Source organism: Passer domesticus, chromosome 5 (assembly GCF_036417665.1).
Source record: "Passer domesticus isolate bPasDom1 chromosome 5, bPasDom1.hap1, whole genome shotgun sequence".
In the NCBI taxonomy this organism is placed as follows: Eukaryota; Metazoa; Chordata; class Aves; order Passeriformes; family Passeridae; genus Passer; species Passer domesticus.
The window spans coordinates 80,917,361-80,933,173 of NC_087478.1; the positions used below are offsets into that span (position 1 = coordinate 80,917,361).

Consider the following 15,813-nt stretch of genomic DNA (forward strand, 5'->3'; position numbering starts at 1 on the left):
GTTGTGCTTGCCTTTTTTCCATTCTATATTGATCTCACTGTTATTTTATCAACAACTGTAAAAGCATTATAACTTGGAATTATACAGCTATATAATTATTGATATTGTTAAAGTTGTATAGCTGTTGGGGGAATTGTATAGCTGTTGATTTTGCTGATATCCTGGTGTTTGGCCTTTGGCTTATTCTTGTATGTTACCATTGATATTGTCAATATTCTATAAATGTTTTATTGATTTTAATGATATAAAAGTTTAGAGACTGAATCAGGGTCAGTACACAGACATATTCCAGAGTTAGTGGAACCTACAAAATCAATACTTGTACCATATTTTCTATTTCTTCTGTAAGGCTGCCCTGTAGAGAAATAACAGACATAGCATTTATTTAAAAGGAAAATAAAGGGGCATTGTAGGCACAGAGTTGGTGGGGCTGTGGCTCATCCCTGAGTGGCTGCAGCTGTGCAGCACAGGTGAGCAGCATTGCAGGGAACGAGCCATGGAGTGCCCAGGGGCACTGACCAACCACAGAGGGCACACAGGGCACACAGGTGCAGGGCATTGACTTGGGGGTATAAAAGGCTGGGCTGAGGGACAAGGAGGCCACATGCTGCAGCCCTCTGGAGTGGAATGGTGTTCGTGTGTGTGGATTGAAGCTTTCTGACATTGTATGGTGATGCCCTGTGCATTGTGACCCTCTTCACTGCAGTGTGAGTTTTGACAGTGCTTCACCTCCCAGGAGAGCACTGAGGAAAAGTGCTTCTCACTTTCTTGGCACCTGGTAAGCTCAAATTTCCTCTGTAATCTTACCAGAGGCTCATTTCTAACTTTACAGATAATATTACAGTCAACAATATGTCCTTTACTCTTTTGGATGATCTACCTCAGCCATATCTCTAATAACTGGCATGAGTTACTTGTAGGCTCTTTGTCTCAATTTAATAGATTTATAACTTTTTAAGTAGTTTTATAATGGTTTTATTGCTTTTTTTGCCTTTATTCTGTGTTCCTTTTAGACATCCTGTTAAGAAGCGTGGCCTATGTTGAACAATCGGTCCTTATAGCAAACTACAAACTGTTTGGAAAATATCTAAATTAGTGTCACTTTTGGCCAGGACATGACAATGGTTTTGTCTTCCAAGAGGTATAAAAAGGTTGTCAGGTATTGTTATTTACCTGCTGAGTAGTATGCATGAATTTGAGCCTTTTGCTGCATCTGAAAAATACCCCATAAATATACAGATGTTGTGGGCTTGTTTGCTTGCAGGTTTTTTAAGCAACAATGAGTTTATACTGGAAAAGAGAGATGAGCATCTGAATTTCTGTGAGAAAAAGCAGGCATCTCTTTTGTTGGTTTCGTCTGTTGGGGTTTTTTTCTTTCCCAAATCCATGTTTTTGTTTCACCCATCAGGAGAGGGAGTTTAATGATGTTTGTTTCCAGATCTGAACATTGTCTGAGAACATTTTTTTCGTGGACCCATCAAGCCTTTAAAGTGAGATTGAGAGTAGCAAAGGGCTGGAGCTGAAAGTCACATTAGAAACTCTTCAAATGGGACAGCACTTGTCAGCTGACAGTAAAGGAATTTTAAGAGGCAAGCACCAGCTGCTACACTAATGAAAAAAAGAAGGAACACATTTGACCTGGCAATTGTTTGGGGGTTTTTATTGCAGTAGAACAAAAGGAGAGCCTGAAAACTCTTATGATTGGGGGAAGGAGTGGGGAGAAAGGGAAAAGAAAGCTGGGAATTCCATGTGCCTTCAATTCTGCTTTATAAAACTGGCCTGGTCCCAAATGAAAACACAGATGTAAATTGTTTTGTCTTCTCTCTTAGACTACAAAGCTTACAGAATTAAACTCACCTCAGTGTGTTCATGTTGGGCTAATTTGCTCATTCAGCTGTTTTCCTGGAGCAGTGGAAGTTGGTGAATACAGCTTGAGTGGTCACCTTCCCTGGGGGTTTTATGCCAAGATGGATATTTTTAATAGCACCGGTAGGCTGCCATGGGATGAATTTTCTCTTTTCCTACCTCCACCTCCTATGCCCACACAGCTTTTTGGCTGACACTCTTTCTTTGGGCCAAACCCAGCACAGAAAAGTGATGGAGGTGCCAGAAAAAAACAAGATTCACATCCCTACAGAGACTCTCCCAGCTCATTGCAAATATCACTAAACTGAGGGTGTCAGAATTTAAGATTGGGATTCTCCCTGAATGATGGAGGGATCTTTTGCAAAGCTTGGATCAGATTTCTGGCATAAGTTAGCAGTCATCTGAATCTGAGATTTTGGTCTGTTTTTCTCTGTGGTAGGAATGAAAAAAAGGGATTTGAATGAAGTGAGAAAGAACTCAATGTTCACACTCAAAATGTTCTGAAACAGAATACTTTCTATCTGCTTGAAACTTCTTTAATTTTATATTATTTGAAAAATAAAAATATTTTTCAACATAATTTTTTCCCTGGTTTGGCAGTGAAAATTATCTTCCTTTGCAGAATGTCTGCTGCACTGGTCTTTTCAGCCAGGAAATGCAGTCTTGTAATTGGTAAATAAATAGTTCCTGTCCTCACTTCATGTTTAGGCCAGCCATTTGTTATTGTTATTACTGACAATTAATTTAATAATTTGGCAAGTTGTACAAATATAAAGCTATACATCCAAAATGAAAAAAAAAAAAAACAAAAAAAATCAGCACCATAAAAAATACTAGAATAAGAAAAATTCATAATGAAAGGCAACTTTGAAATTAAAAAGTTGAAAAATGCTTAGTGACAGTGACATTTAAACAGTTCAGGTAGAAAATATTTGAGAATATTTGATAGATTATTTTAAATGAAGCCCTACATGCCCGTGGATGTTTCCTAAAGTTCTTTTGCATATCTTGTGGCAAAATGAACTTTTCAAGGGTGCCTGGCACTGGGTTAAGACAAATAGTTTTAGAAAATTGAGAAGCTATGAAAGGGATGCTGTTGTTTAAAGGAACTTAAACAAAATAGCAATTCTCATGCTGGGTAAGATGGCAATTATTTCTCTGCAATAAGAAATGTGAAGAAAAAAATGGCAGGGTAAGTGAACACAGGAAATCAATAAAAGGATGCCATTAGTATCATTTAGAGATCACTTTGTTTCAGAAAGAAAGGGTGGGTTTTTAAAGCTTATTAGCAATAGAAAAGCCACTTGTTTATTATTTCAGTGATTTATTTATAAGACAGACCAAATGTGTCTTGTAAACTGAAAAAATCTGTTTAACATGCGGTGATCACTGGAGTAATGTGAACCTTTCCTTTATTTGTTTCTGTGGTGCAGCTCTTTTGTAACTCTTGTCTTTTTTCCCGACAGTAACACATTATTTGGGGCGTACAGGCTACTAATTATATTGTACAAATACACAAGCAACCCGAAACTTCACACTGCTTCAAAGGAACTGCAGTTTATTTTCTTCTTTTGGTATTAGTAGTAATGATCGTGTTGTTACTTCTTTCATTCCAGGAGGAGCTGCTTCCAAGCCCAAGGAAGCTGTTGATGAAGCAGTGGTGAGTCTGGATGTCATTTAAAAATGCAAGTATTAAAGAGAAGTGGTTGTGTTGGTTTCTGTCAAGTCATCCTGTTTCTCAGGTTACAACAGCTTGTAATAGGTGAATAAGTTTGACCTCTGTGAATGCCAGCGATGAAATTGTCAAATTATTCAGGTGCTTGTTTGGGTGAAATGGAGCAAAAAGCTGAAAAATATCCTAATAGGCAGGGAATTGGTTGAGACTAGAAAGACAAGGGTAGCTAGTGAAGTGTGGAGACTGGGCTGAGGTTCTGCAATAAAAGGAGCAATCCCACTCAGTGAGGCCTGAAATAAAATTAACTAAGAAGGAGAGAAGAAAAATTGGTCTGTGCCTGCTGAGACAGGTTCCCACCAGCAAGCCAAAATCCATTATTGGTGATTTCAATGTGAAATGGAGGGAGCATACAGCATCAGCAAGGAACTGAACTGGAGGAAGAGTGTGCTCATTCAGTGTTTTAAAAATGTGTTTTTACACAGTCATAACTGGATATGCAGCTGTATGGCAGGGACCAAGGAGGTACCAGTGTAAAGCTGGTTCTGAGCCTTGTTCTCACTCCAGCTGGGTGGCAGCAGATTCTGGGGATCACACACCAGTGCTCATCTGTCCTGCTCCATGGGAGCAGCCAATTTGCTGCTGAAGAGGGCTCATAGCCGGCAGGTTTCCACCTCTCCATACCACGTTTGGGAATTCCCCAGGATTAGGAAGTCTCCATCACCCCCTGAGACTCAGACCAGGAGCAGAGGACAAAACCAGGGAGGGCAGGAAGAAATGTTTTGTGGCAAACACGTGTGTGAGGAGCAGCAGGAGTTAACCCATCATATGAAAGTATGTTTGTCCCACTTTCTTCAGCTATTCCACTCTACCACTCATGCTCTGATAATTTTAAGCAGGTCAGTTAGACTGGTGCCTCTCTTGCCTGTGTGTTTTTCCTCCCCAGTCTATCCCCTTTGCAGGCTGTGCTTTTGCCTTTTCTGTACTACCACCCCTGCCTTGCTCTGAAGTGGTTTTCCCATTTGTTTCTGTCCATGAGGGAGAGTGAGAGGAAAGAATATGCCACAGATACTTTACGAATAATAGAGTGTTTCTGAACTAAAATAATCAAGGGCTGACACATTGACCTTTTCCACAGCTCTGTCTGGCACTAACAGCCATCAGCTGCTTTGAAGGGCATTCCAGTGAGACTAATGAAATGGCAGCCCCACTGCAAGCAGCTACTCTGCCTTTTTTTTGATGCCAGTGATTATCTCCCTTAGTGTGACTCCCTTTCCTGTGCTTTGAGCTGATGGAGAAATATCTCCTTTCTCTTGTCCCCACTGCTCGAGCTGTTTGCTACATCTGAGGCATGAATCTCCAGCGGAGCTTGGGCAATGTTTTGTGAGTCTCTCAGGAAATGCTCTCCCCTGTGTGTGTACCCTGGCCCGCGTCCCCCGTGAGAACTCCGGCCAGCGAGCGAGACGTGAGCTCCTTTTCCTGCAGCCTGCTTGGCCATCATCAATCAAGCTGTTCAAATGGCTTGTTTTGTTATAAAATCAGCTTCAGCTAATGTGTGTGTAATTTCCTGCTGCCTCCCCAGGCTCTTTCCAACTGTGACATGATCTAGGGCCTTTTCTGGTTGCCCAGGCTGCCGGGGGATCTCGTGTGTGTAAAAGCCACGGGTAAAGGAGCAGGGTCTTGTTCCTCAACCCTGTGTGAGGGGCAGGCTGCAGGGTGGTCATGGTCAGGATTTTCCAAGGGAAATAAAGTCTCTTGGTTGCTGTGGGGATCCAGGATATGCTGCTCATGCATGAACCAGCGCTCTGTGAGGAGAAAACATTCCCTCTGTGTGTCACTGATCTGCCTCTGATGGCTCCCTGGAAAATTAGCACTGACTTCTCTGAAGTAACTAATGAGCTTGCAATAGGATTATTGACGTCAGGATCTCTTTTCTGAGGGAAAGGACAAGAAATAATTAAATTATGAAGGAAAATGATGCATCCTTTTCTATCTCTTTGAAATTAATCTTGGCAGGGAAAGAAACCTAGGGTGGCAACAGTTTTACCACTGACCTGGAGACAGAAGCACACAGTGTAGGGAGGACTCCCCTCAGGTACAGCTTTAACTCATGGGATGTCTGAATTTTGTGGTGGGACATCCTGCTAGAGACATCCCTCTTTAATATGTTAAAATCTCTTTATGTACTCATTCAGTGAGTCTATGGCAGAACTTCCCTGCAAGAGGAAGCCAAGTGCATTCCATTTATGATATATTGTCTTTCCACACTAAATGTTTAATTAATTAGGCAAAACAAAATTGTGTTCTTGGAAAAAGCAAAGGTCCATGTTTTAGTAGCATTAAGTAGTAATCTATGCTTAGATAAGAAAGTGAGAAGAGAGCATTCACACCAGATTAGCAAAACCGGCACAAGCCTCAGGCTCCAGTATCCTCTAGAACCTCTGTTCCTGTGTGGCAGCAAAGTACCCATGAGAGCTTCAAATCCAACTCTTAATTTGCTTTGATTTTCTTGGTCCTCAAAGAAGAAGCTTCTTATTCAGCTGTATGGAATGTTTCATTTGACACAAACCAGATTTCTCTCCCCCAGCCGACCTCTAACGATACTCCAAGTGCTTACTACAGTTTCATCATGGCTGCATTTTTCAAAATGCATTTTTGATTCAAATGCTGAACAAAAAACAATTTGTGCCACCCTGCTTGAAGTAGTCCAAATATTACTTTGGATTAAACTGGTAGTTTAATAGGGGTTTTATTGTTTTTTAGTCCAAGAACTGATTTTGTAGCTTTTGGATGCTCTCTCTGCATTTTACTATGCAGTAAAATGAGTTGTAATGAATTGTATTTAGTTCATTACTTGTCCCCTTCCATTTATAATTATAGTGCTGCAATGAACATCAGTCCTAGCATAATGCACTGCCATTGTGACAATATTGACTAAATCAATCTCTCACATGAGCTGTGAGGTTGTAAAAAAAAAAAACCAAAAAACCAAAGACAAACTTAAAAGTGGGTTTGGTTTACAAATGTACTACTACTATTTACTCTTTTAATCCTATTTTTTGTGATAAAGCTATTATATGTGGCAAAGGTGTGATATTGCTAGACAAATAGGATGGGTCCTCTTCAAAACATGTCTCTCTTTGTAAGATGAAGTTTGATGTTTTGCAAGAGATGTAGCATAAAAGGAGCTTCTTTTTCTGTAGGCAAAGGATTATCTCTAATTAACAGTCAAGGAGGCAAGACTTAAGGTGATATCCAGTAATTTTAAAGGTGGGGAAATGCCCATCAACTTAAAATTAAACTTTTATCTTATCATAATATTCACTTAACATGTGATGCTCCTCTTGCATAAGTCATTAGAAATACAAAGATGTTTCTATACGGAAGTTCTAAAATTTCCTCTTAACCTTTGATATTCTTAAAAAATCCATCTTGTCAGCAGTGCCTGCAGTGGGACAGGTTAGGTGAGGACACCAGTGAGGGCTGGAGCTGTGTTTGGTGGGCTAAGAAACCCTTAAAAGGGAGCCCAGCCTCCAGTCAGAGCTTCACACAAAGCTTGAGAGGAGAGGCCAGCAGAGATGTGCAAGGAGGAATTTGAGGAGTAGGGTGCAAAGCTGTGAATCCTTCCCACACCCACAGTGTTGGGACACTTCTGCTTCCTTGCTGAGTGTGATGGAATTTCTCTGGGACTGCTGGGAACAGTCCCCACAGCCACTCACTGGTAGGGACCCTTTGTTCTGGATCTCCTTTTCTCTCTACTTAAAGGCTTGTCCACTCCAAACATGCAGGCTGCTCTGTATGGAAATGGTGCTACTGTATGCATCAAGAGGCTTTGTTGACTAAACCAAGTAGTTGTAAAACATTCTTTATCATAATTATTCACCAGCTGGTCACTTAAAAACCTTGGTGAGTACGAGCCTGGTGCCTGAAGCTGTTCGGTTTAAACCTTTATTAATAATGTTCTCATGGCTTTTTCTTTTAATTCCCATAATGGCCGGATACTGAGCTGCACATCAAAGGAATTTTGGTTTTAAAAGCAATGGTGAGTGCTGCACATTGCATTCACTCCCCTTTGATCACCATCCGCAGCACAAATAAATCTCATTAATCAATATTTTCTCCATTTCCTCCCTGCCTTTCTGGCAGTGCCAGAGATCTGTTTCTGATTTGCTTTGCTTTGTTTTAAACGAGAGGAAGATTTCTATGGCTATCTTCTGTCTAAAAGGTAAATTTCTCATTACTTTAGGAATGAAACTGTTGTAACTGGGACTTGATCAGAGCTTCCTCATCTTGAAGGTCAGAGCAGGAATATTGAAGCAATTAGAGCAGCCTATGAGTCTGTGAGCAATCCATTGGCCAGGATTCATTCACAGAAAATATTTGGTGTACCCTTGCCAGCTGGAGGCAAATTAATAAAAGTCACAGTCTGTTCGCAGACAATTCTTGAGAAAAGTGATACATTTCCTGAAAAAGCTGTGGCTTGCCCATCCTCTTCCAGTTGTGACTAGAAATGGCTGTCAGTAACTGGTGCATTTTGCAGGAAGGAAGGCTCTGAGACCTGGTTCCCCTTCATTCCTCCCTGAGCAGCTCCGTAGCTCTGCCCTGTGTTTGCAGCTTCACCTCTCTGCATTACATGCACTCTTGGGGTTTTTTATGTTGTGGGTTTGTCTTTTCCCCCTCTGTTTCCCCCATGTATGTTTTCTATTTGCCTTCAGTTTGCTGGTGTCAAGCATTTTGGTGCATCTGCTGCCACCAATGAATGGCTGTGCCGGGAAAATCCGACTCCTTGGGGGCGGAAAGGGAGAGAAAGGATGATTATTTTTCCATTCTGTTGAACAAAGCTGGCTTCTGTTGCCATTTTTAACACTCCAGTATTACTGGAATTAATTTGATGCATCTGTTCCTGAATTACCTCCCATAGTTTTTAGTCCTTACTAGACTTCCAAACCAGTGTTGATTTAGGCCTGTTTGTTCCCATCCATATTGCATTCCCATAAGCTCTATGCTATTTTAAAGCAGTTGAATTGCTTTTTCAATCCTTCAATATTAAAGTTACAGTAAATTTCAAGCTTCATTATGTTATTAAATGTACATGTCTAGATTCTCTCTAGGGCTGTATAATGTCTGGCATGTATTACCTTCCCCAAGTATGTTGTGAGTATTCAGGTTCCAGAGCCTGGTCAGGGACAATATTATGGGAAATCCACAATGTGTAAGCACTTTTTTTATTGGGATGCTCCAGATCCCAGCTTGAAGCAATTCCTTTTGACTCAAACAGCATAAAAGTTGAGAGAGTAAGTGCATGTTGGTCATAAATAATATTTTCTCACAATTAAGCTTTCCAAGCAGCATGCCATTGGCAGAGTTGCTTCACCTTGAATTTAATGTTTTCTTACTTGGAGCTGTGGGGAGATAAAGACTTATTTAATTGATATATATATTTCAGCTGATCTTGTTGAACACACATAATTTCATTTGATTGGTGTCCCTGTAACAAATCCTGTGTTAGTTTTCAGATTTGCATGTCCTCTGGGCTCTTGGGCATGGATTTATTCAGCAGCAGAAGGAGCAAGGTGGGAGAGAAGGGTTGGAGATAGGGGTTGAAATGACAATGCTGAAACTCCTGTTAAAAGGAAAAATATCCTGTTAAGAACCAGTCTTTAAAAATGCTGCTGGGGAGAGCCAAACCTTCTGCCTCCTTCAGGTTCAACTAATTTAACTCTCCAGTCAGTATTTCTCCTTTTCCCTGTCCCAGGAAACAAAGCTGAAAACACAGTGGGAGACCTAAAAACTTCAGCTAACCTTGGTCCAGGCTGGGCCATAAATTCAGACCAGCATTACACTACACTTCCTATGGCCCCCAGAGGCTGATGCAGTGGCCAAGAATAGCTGAAACAGAGCAAGGCTCTGGCCATGCTCCCCCAGCCTCTCTCACACTGGGAACCAGAACAGGGGAGCTGCTGGGAAGGTCCCACGCTGCCAGGGAAGCCACTGGCACTGGGGTGCCCTCCCTGCCTCCCTCCTCTTCCTCACAGCTGACACAGACCTGTTTAGTTTATATATTTAAATATATATATTTAAATATATATAAACAGATTATTTACACCACCAGGAAGGGCCAGGGGGTGACAGGCTCAGGAGCTGGTTTTAAATAGGTTGTCCATATCAGGGCTGGGAGTCCAGAGGCAAAAGATTTATTTTAAGCTGGTCAGAGGTAAAAGAATTTTGCAAGTTTGATACCTTTTCCTGTCATTTGTCTAGCCAGAGTTTTGTGCTCCCCACAGTTAGGCTAAAATGCATTTGAGATCCCTTTTTTCCTTACAACTGGAGGTAAAAATAACTACCTAGTCAAAAGCATTTCGCATGTGAAGTGATAAGTTTTTCTTTTTATGAAGGAAGCACAGACTCATTTAAAAAACAGACTGTAAACAAAATTATTGCATTTCAATTCTAAAACCTGGTGTTTGGAAGTCAAGTACGTACCTGTAATAAGCTATTTAATTTTGGTTTTAGTTTACTTGTACTGCCTTCCCTTTTTATGCATGAAAGAACAACAGTTTCAGATAAGTCACAAGCAGTTTTAAGCAAAGAACCCACAAAGAATCAAGTCACTCAATTTAAGACAAAATCCTTGTCCTTGAAACATTCCCTGAGGTGAAGCCACTTGAGCAAGAGTGGAAGAAGAGGCAGTAGCGGTCTAAATAAGCATTTCTGCTTTCTGTCTCACCCTCAGCTGAGTTGGACTTTTTGGATCATCACACTGCTTTTGAGCATAAGGAGTTGACATGAATAACTTAATTTTGCTTTTGTGAAAGAGGGATGCTGGTGCTGGTTTTGATTTTTGTTTTGTGAAAGCAAGAGTGAAAAACTAGAGGTGGTGTCCTACCTTGTTTTTTTTCTTCTATTTTCAACTGACTGCATCAATGAATGAATGTTTCCTCAGATATCATTTTTAGTCTGTGTTGCTGGGACATTTGAGAGAGAAATTCTTGGTCCTTTGGTACAGAGCATAATCCAAGATATGCTTGATCTAGAAATTGGTATCCTGGGGAGAAAAATGCATTCCCAGCAAGATGTTTGCGGATGTAAACCCAGGCAAAACCCAATTTTTCTTTTGTGTGTAAAGCATTGGAAATGCACCTTGACTTTGAGGAGACAGTAACCTTTTAACCTGAATCAGGAGGTTTAACCTGAGTCAGAAGGCTTGATCCCAGTCCTTAAAAACTCCCTTGTGTGAACCAGAAATATTTAAATGCTTTTGTGGGAATAAAGGAAAAGCAAGTTCAGCTGGCAGTCCCAGGTGTTGGCTCTGTTCATTTCAAGCACTGCTCACCCAACTTTGTGCCCATTGAATACCAGAGATCAGTGTGATTCTGGGTAAAATGGGAAGAAATAAAATCTATTGTTCCTAGAAGGGACTGAGACAGGTGCAGGAGGAGAAACAGGCTGAGATTGTAAACGAAATATTTGTGTGTTCTTAGTCTCTAGCAACAGTGGATTCCTTTTTGCAACAAGTAGAAAATGTGCATATTGTGTTTGGTTTTTTTCTTAACTGCCCAAGGTCTGTAGAAAAATGAGTCCCATTAACTTTCAGTGAATTTGTTCAGCTCAGACCTGAAGATGTTTTGGATACTTTCCCCTCTAAGAGATAGTCCAGAAGCATTCCATATCATACTTAGTGGGAATACTGAACGTGTTTTCTTTACTGTTTCTGCAACTTGTGGGAATGACCTGGAGTGAAATGAAGTCTGTTTCCTTCTTTCTCTCTGTCCTTGACCTTGCCAGCTCTTCTTGCCATTTCTCCCTTGGCCAAAGCCTGTTTTATAGCAGAAGCATGGCTGGTCAACTTGCAGCTGGGGGAGACAAAATACAGATTTACTTCAGCCCTGCATTTTCTGAGAAGTTTTACTTTACCGTATGGAGGAGGTAATAAATAACCTTTGGCTTCTGCTTCAGCCACCATTTTACCTGGGAAGGTCAACCCCACACCTCATTTCCCATTTTCTATGGTTGTTACTAGTAAAAGACAAAAAGCAAACAGTGAATCCACTGGGGCTACAGGACTGCTTGAGAGTGCCAGGATGTGCAGGAAAACTACAGATGAAGTGCCCTCTCTAACTATGGTTTATAATTTATAATATATGGCTTATAATTGCTTCTTTCTGTGCATGGCTGCATTTCTGAGGGCACTTGTCAAGGGCACATCAGACCCCCACTGGTCTGGGTGTAGCTCTGTCCTGGGCAAGGGATGTGCTGCCCTTCAGCTTGGAATGTCTGAGTGTTGTTCTGGCCCACAAAGCTTTGCTTTCTAACTTGGCTCTGCTTGGCTATTGTTATTTCTGGTTTACCTCTGTGTAAACTAAGCCATGGGGATGCTAAGTTCATCCAGGCTGAGCAGTTCATTTGCTTTACATTAGCACAAGTCGTACACAGAGTCCCTGATCCCATAAATCCAGTAAACACAGCACTGTGTTTTCTCTCCCAGCTGCTGCTTGATGAGCCAGCACTAAGTGCTATGGTACCTGCTCTAAGTTTTGGATGATTAAGTGGGTTTGGGTATTCACAAAATTAAATTAAAACATCTGAACTGTGTAGAAGCTCAGCTTAGGAATAGGTCCTTTTTCTTTATGCTCCTTATATAGTCATAGGAGAGGTAATTTCATGTTTTGCCTCTTTGAAGGAAAAAACCAATCAAATCCTACAAATCTGAGAAGGCTTCTGGCTTATATATCCATATTTAGAGACTCAGTATAGAAAGTGTGAACAACTAAGGAGGAATTTATCTGTGCTACTAAAACTTGTGCCCATTTAGTAAAGTACATTTCACTGATCAAGTTGGAAACTGGCAGCAGATGGGTACCCAAACAAAGGGATAGTTCAAGGATCGCTTGGAGTAGAATTTTGGTTTTCCAAGCAGAAAAATGAATGTGTCAACCTCTAAAAGATGAATTGTTTATTTTGTGTTTATTTTCAAAGTCTGCTGAAATGAGATGGTTATCTCTAGAATTCCGCCCACTGAAATCTGTGGGTTCTTGTAGTTATCTGCTCCCATCTTATATTTTTTTGGGAGCTGGAAAGAAAGCAGGGCTTGTCTGGAAGGAAGCTTGTACTCAAGTTTCAATGTCCTCTACCGAGCGAGATTCACTTTTTGGCTGTGGAAAGGATCCCCAACCTATCAACAACACTGACAAACTTAAATTTATTACAAGAGTACTGATTTTTTTATACATGCAGTCGATTCTAAAGTGCTTTTTGTATAGTTCAGTTCAAGTGGTTAAAGAGAGAAAGCATGAGAAATGTAAACATTGTTGACATGAGCTGTTTTCTATTAATTAACTTGTGCATATCAAACTGAATGCTGTTGCCAGCACTATACATGCAGCTCCCTGTCCCCAGAAGACGCTTTGCCAAACACAACACGGGTTACAAGGTGGGAAAATCAATCAGGGGAATCAAGCCTTGATCTAAACTTCTGCTGCCATGTACATGATTGACACTGGCACACCTGTGAGCGTATTTACAGGAGCAAGCAGTTTTACTGCCTAAACACCAGGGCTGCTGAAACACCTCACTGATGCTTTCTAACAGGTGCATTTGGGGATTTTTGGGTTATAATGCTCAAAAAGGTTCCCTACTTTGTGCCTTCTTGGAGATCTGGCAATGCAAGGCTGTGTGGTTGGCTGGGTACTTGCAGCCTTGCTCCTTGGCAACCAGCCTTGGTATTCTTTTGTCTCCATTCTGCATCGTGGTTATCACACTGCCTCAGCATGGGGAAGGAGCAAAAACATTTTTAAAAGTGCAAAGGAAGAAGTTGAATGAAGATAAACATTTACATAACTGGGGAAAATTACCCAGGAAGGACTGGAAATCTGATGACATTCTGTTTACCTAGAGCAGTATTGAAACAGTTTGTGAGAGATACAAACCAGAACACTTTGTATAAATCACTGTGAATGTAAGGACCTGTGAAGCCAGACAGTAAACACGAAAATTATCAAGCTGGCTCAGCACAATAGAACTCAATCAAGACAATATTTCGCACAATACTTGTACTAAAGCTCTCTTGAAATGGGAAAACAGCAAGGTGATACCAGGCTTCATGTGAAAAAAAGTTGCCATACACTCTACATGTACAATCTATAAATTTTGCCCATTCTAACCAAATCTAGGCCTTGCCATTCTATAAATGAAGATATGAGACTACAAAATTTTCATTCCCGTTTCATTTTTTTACTATTAGGTCATCATAAGATGTGTTTGTACTTCTTATGTGTTTTAGCCAGGAGAGGTGAAGCTGTGCAGAAATTTGGGCTTTATGCTGAGCAGTTCACACCTCTGCTTGATACAACCTGTGAGATATCAGAGGGTTGAGATATCTGTGAGATACCAGACTGCATCTCAGAAATGCATTCTGTTTTGTTTAGAAGCAGAGGTTTCATTTGTATAACTACCACAATATTTGGCTCCTCTTTCTGAAGCTAGTCTGAGTTTTTCATGCCCTCAAACTAGATTAGATGTGTGTTTTCTCCCAAGACTTCACTGTAATCCTAACCAGGTTTTCTTGTGTTAGGGGTCAATTCCAATATTGGAGGAGGTGCTGGCAAGCTATGGAAATGGATGTTTGCTCTTTTTGGCTGGCTGATCTAGCCAGTCTCTTGATTACAGCATATGGTGTGTGAAAACAAGCATCGAACCAATCAGATAGGCAAGGCTGGAAAGGGAAGTAGCTAAAGAGGTCTGGGAAAAACTCACAACAGGGAGATCTCAGCAAAAAAGAGGCTGGGGAATTATTAATGTGCAGATGGATTAGAAATTCTTCTCCTATGGGAAAGGACCACAGCAACCACAAAATTCACATTTTCAAAATGAAACACAAGGATCACTTCCTTAAGCAAGGTTTCTCAATAATAACATGAGACAAGCAAATTCATTAAAATAACATAACTACCCTTCTCACTGCCTGGGAAGAGAGAGGAATAGTTCCGTGCTCAACTTAAGTTTTGTAATAAGTACTGTATAAGAACATAAGCTAGATAATGTATGTCATGATAAATGGAGTCTAGTCTACCAGGAGGCATTTATTAATAAAAGCCACGGTGACAGCCAAAACAAACAGGCCTCCACAGAGCTCAAGTTTCTGTTTCATGCTCTGTGTTTGGGAGGGATGTCTCGAGCTCTGTGCACAGCAGTGAGGCAGAGAGTGGCTGGAGGAGAGGGCAGGAGATGGGTACAAGCTCCTCACTTACACCAGCAGACAGGGGAACATGGGCAAGAGCCTGGCAACAGATGAGATGAGAGGGAAGGGGAGAGGCAGGCTGGTGAGGCAAGGGAGCACAGAAACGTGACAACTGTGAAAGGAGGGCTGGGAGGAGGAAGGATGAATTGTTTGAGTGCTGGAGCTGATTTATTCACTTTCTGTGGGAATGCAAACGAGCTGCAGATCCCAGTCCACTGTCAGCCCTGAACATCTGGGCAGATTCTGAGCTTGCCTCCTGACTCTCTGTTCTCTTTCTCTTCTCACAGTTCCTTGCCCTTCTCTGTGTCTCTGTGACAGCTGTATGCTCCTTGGGAGAGCGGTGTTTGGGGATTTCCCCATGGGAAATGTTCCTGGGCTCTCTCAGGTCTGTGGGGGGGCTGCTCCTTGGATCACTACCTGTGGTGGATGTGGTGCAGTGCCCAGCCCTACCAGCTGGCAGTAAAATACAAATTCACCTTTCTCCATCCCCTCTTTGGCGCTGTTCAGAGCAGCAGGACTATGTCAGGGAATTTTGGGTGTTCTAAGCATATTCATATCATATTTGATTTTATTCAGTTCCACTTTGTTGCATTTTTTTAAAATCTTTGGGAGCAGGCTTTACTTTCTTCCTTTCAAAAGTAAACAATTGGTTCCAGGGCCAGTGAAAATATAATCCCTTCATAAGGCCTGAAGCTGAGCCCTTCCCAGTAATGTTATGGCAGGTCATTGTTCTGTCAAAAGATTATTAACTTTTCTTGGTGTTAAAACATAAATAAATAAGTAGGGAAGTTGTGCGTGTCCCCAGGGCACTTGCTCAGCTATGAAAATACCAAGTGCAAGTACATTTCTCATTGCAGAAAGGAGAATGGGGATATGTTTGGAACAATAGTAATCAATTTCAGAAATGCTGGGATTTATTGGGCATGGCAGTTTCAGATTTTTGAGGCATGTGTAATACTATTTTCTCCCCATCCCTTTTATACAAACAGATAAAACTTTTGGTGGAATTAGAGCTCACTTCACATGATGCATAATGCTA

The 15,813-nt window shown here is 41.2% G+C and overlaps 1 long non-coding RNA gene across 10 annotated transcripts in view; it reads left to right on the forward strand.

Annotated features, from left to right (window-relative positions):
• The first annotated feature begins 565 nt into the window (after positions 1-565).
• The window catches only part of LOC135301148 (uncharacterized), a 59,231-nt gene continuing 43,983 nt past the window's right edge, over positions 566-15,813 (forward strand). For 6 of the 10 annotated variants that reach the window (XR_010362887.1, XR_010362884.1, XR_010362889.1 and 3 more), the window contains exons 1-2: positions 567-778; positions 3,483-3,526. This is a non-coding gene — a long non-coding RNA (uncharacterized LOC135301148). Of the gene's footprint in view, positions 779-3,482; positions 3,527-15,813 lie in introns of all 10 variants that reach the window. The other 4 variants (XR_010362893.1, XR_010362886.1, XR_010362888.1 and 1 more) reach the window with 2 other exon arrangements.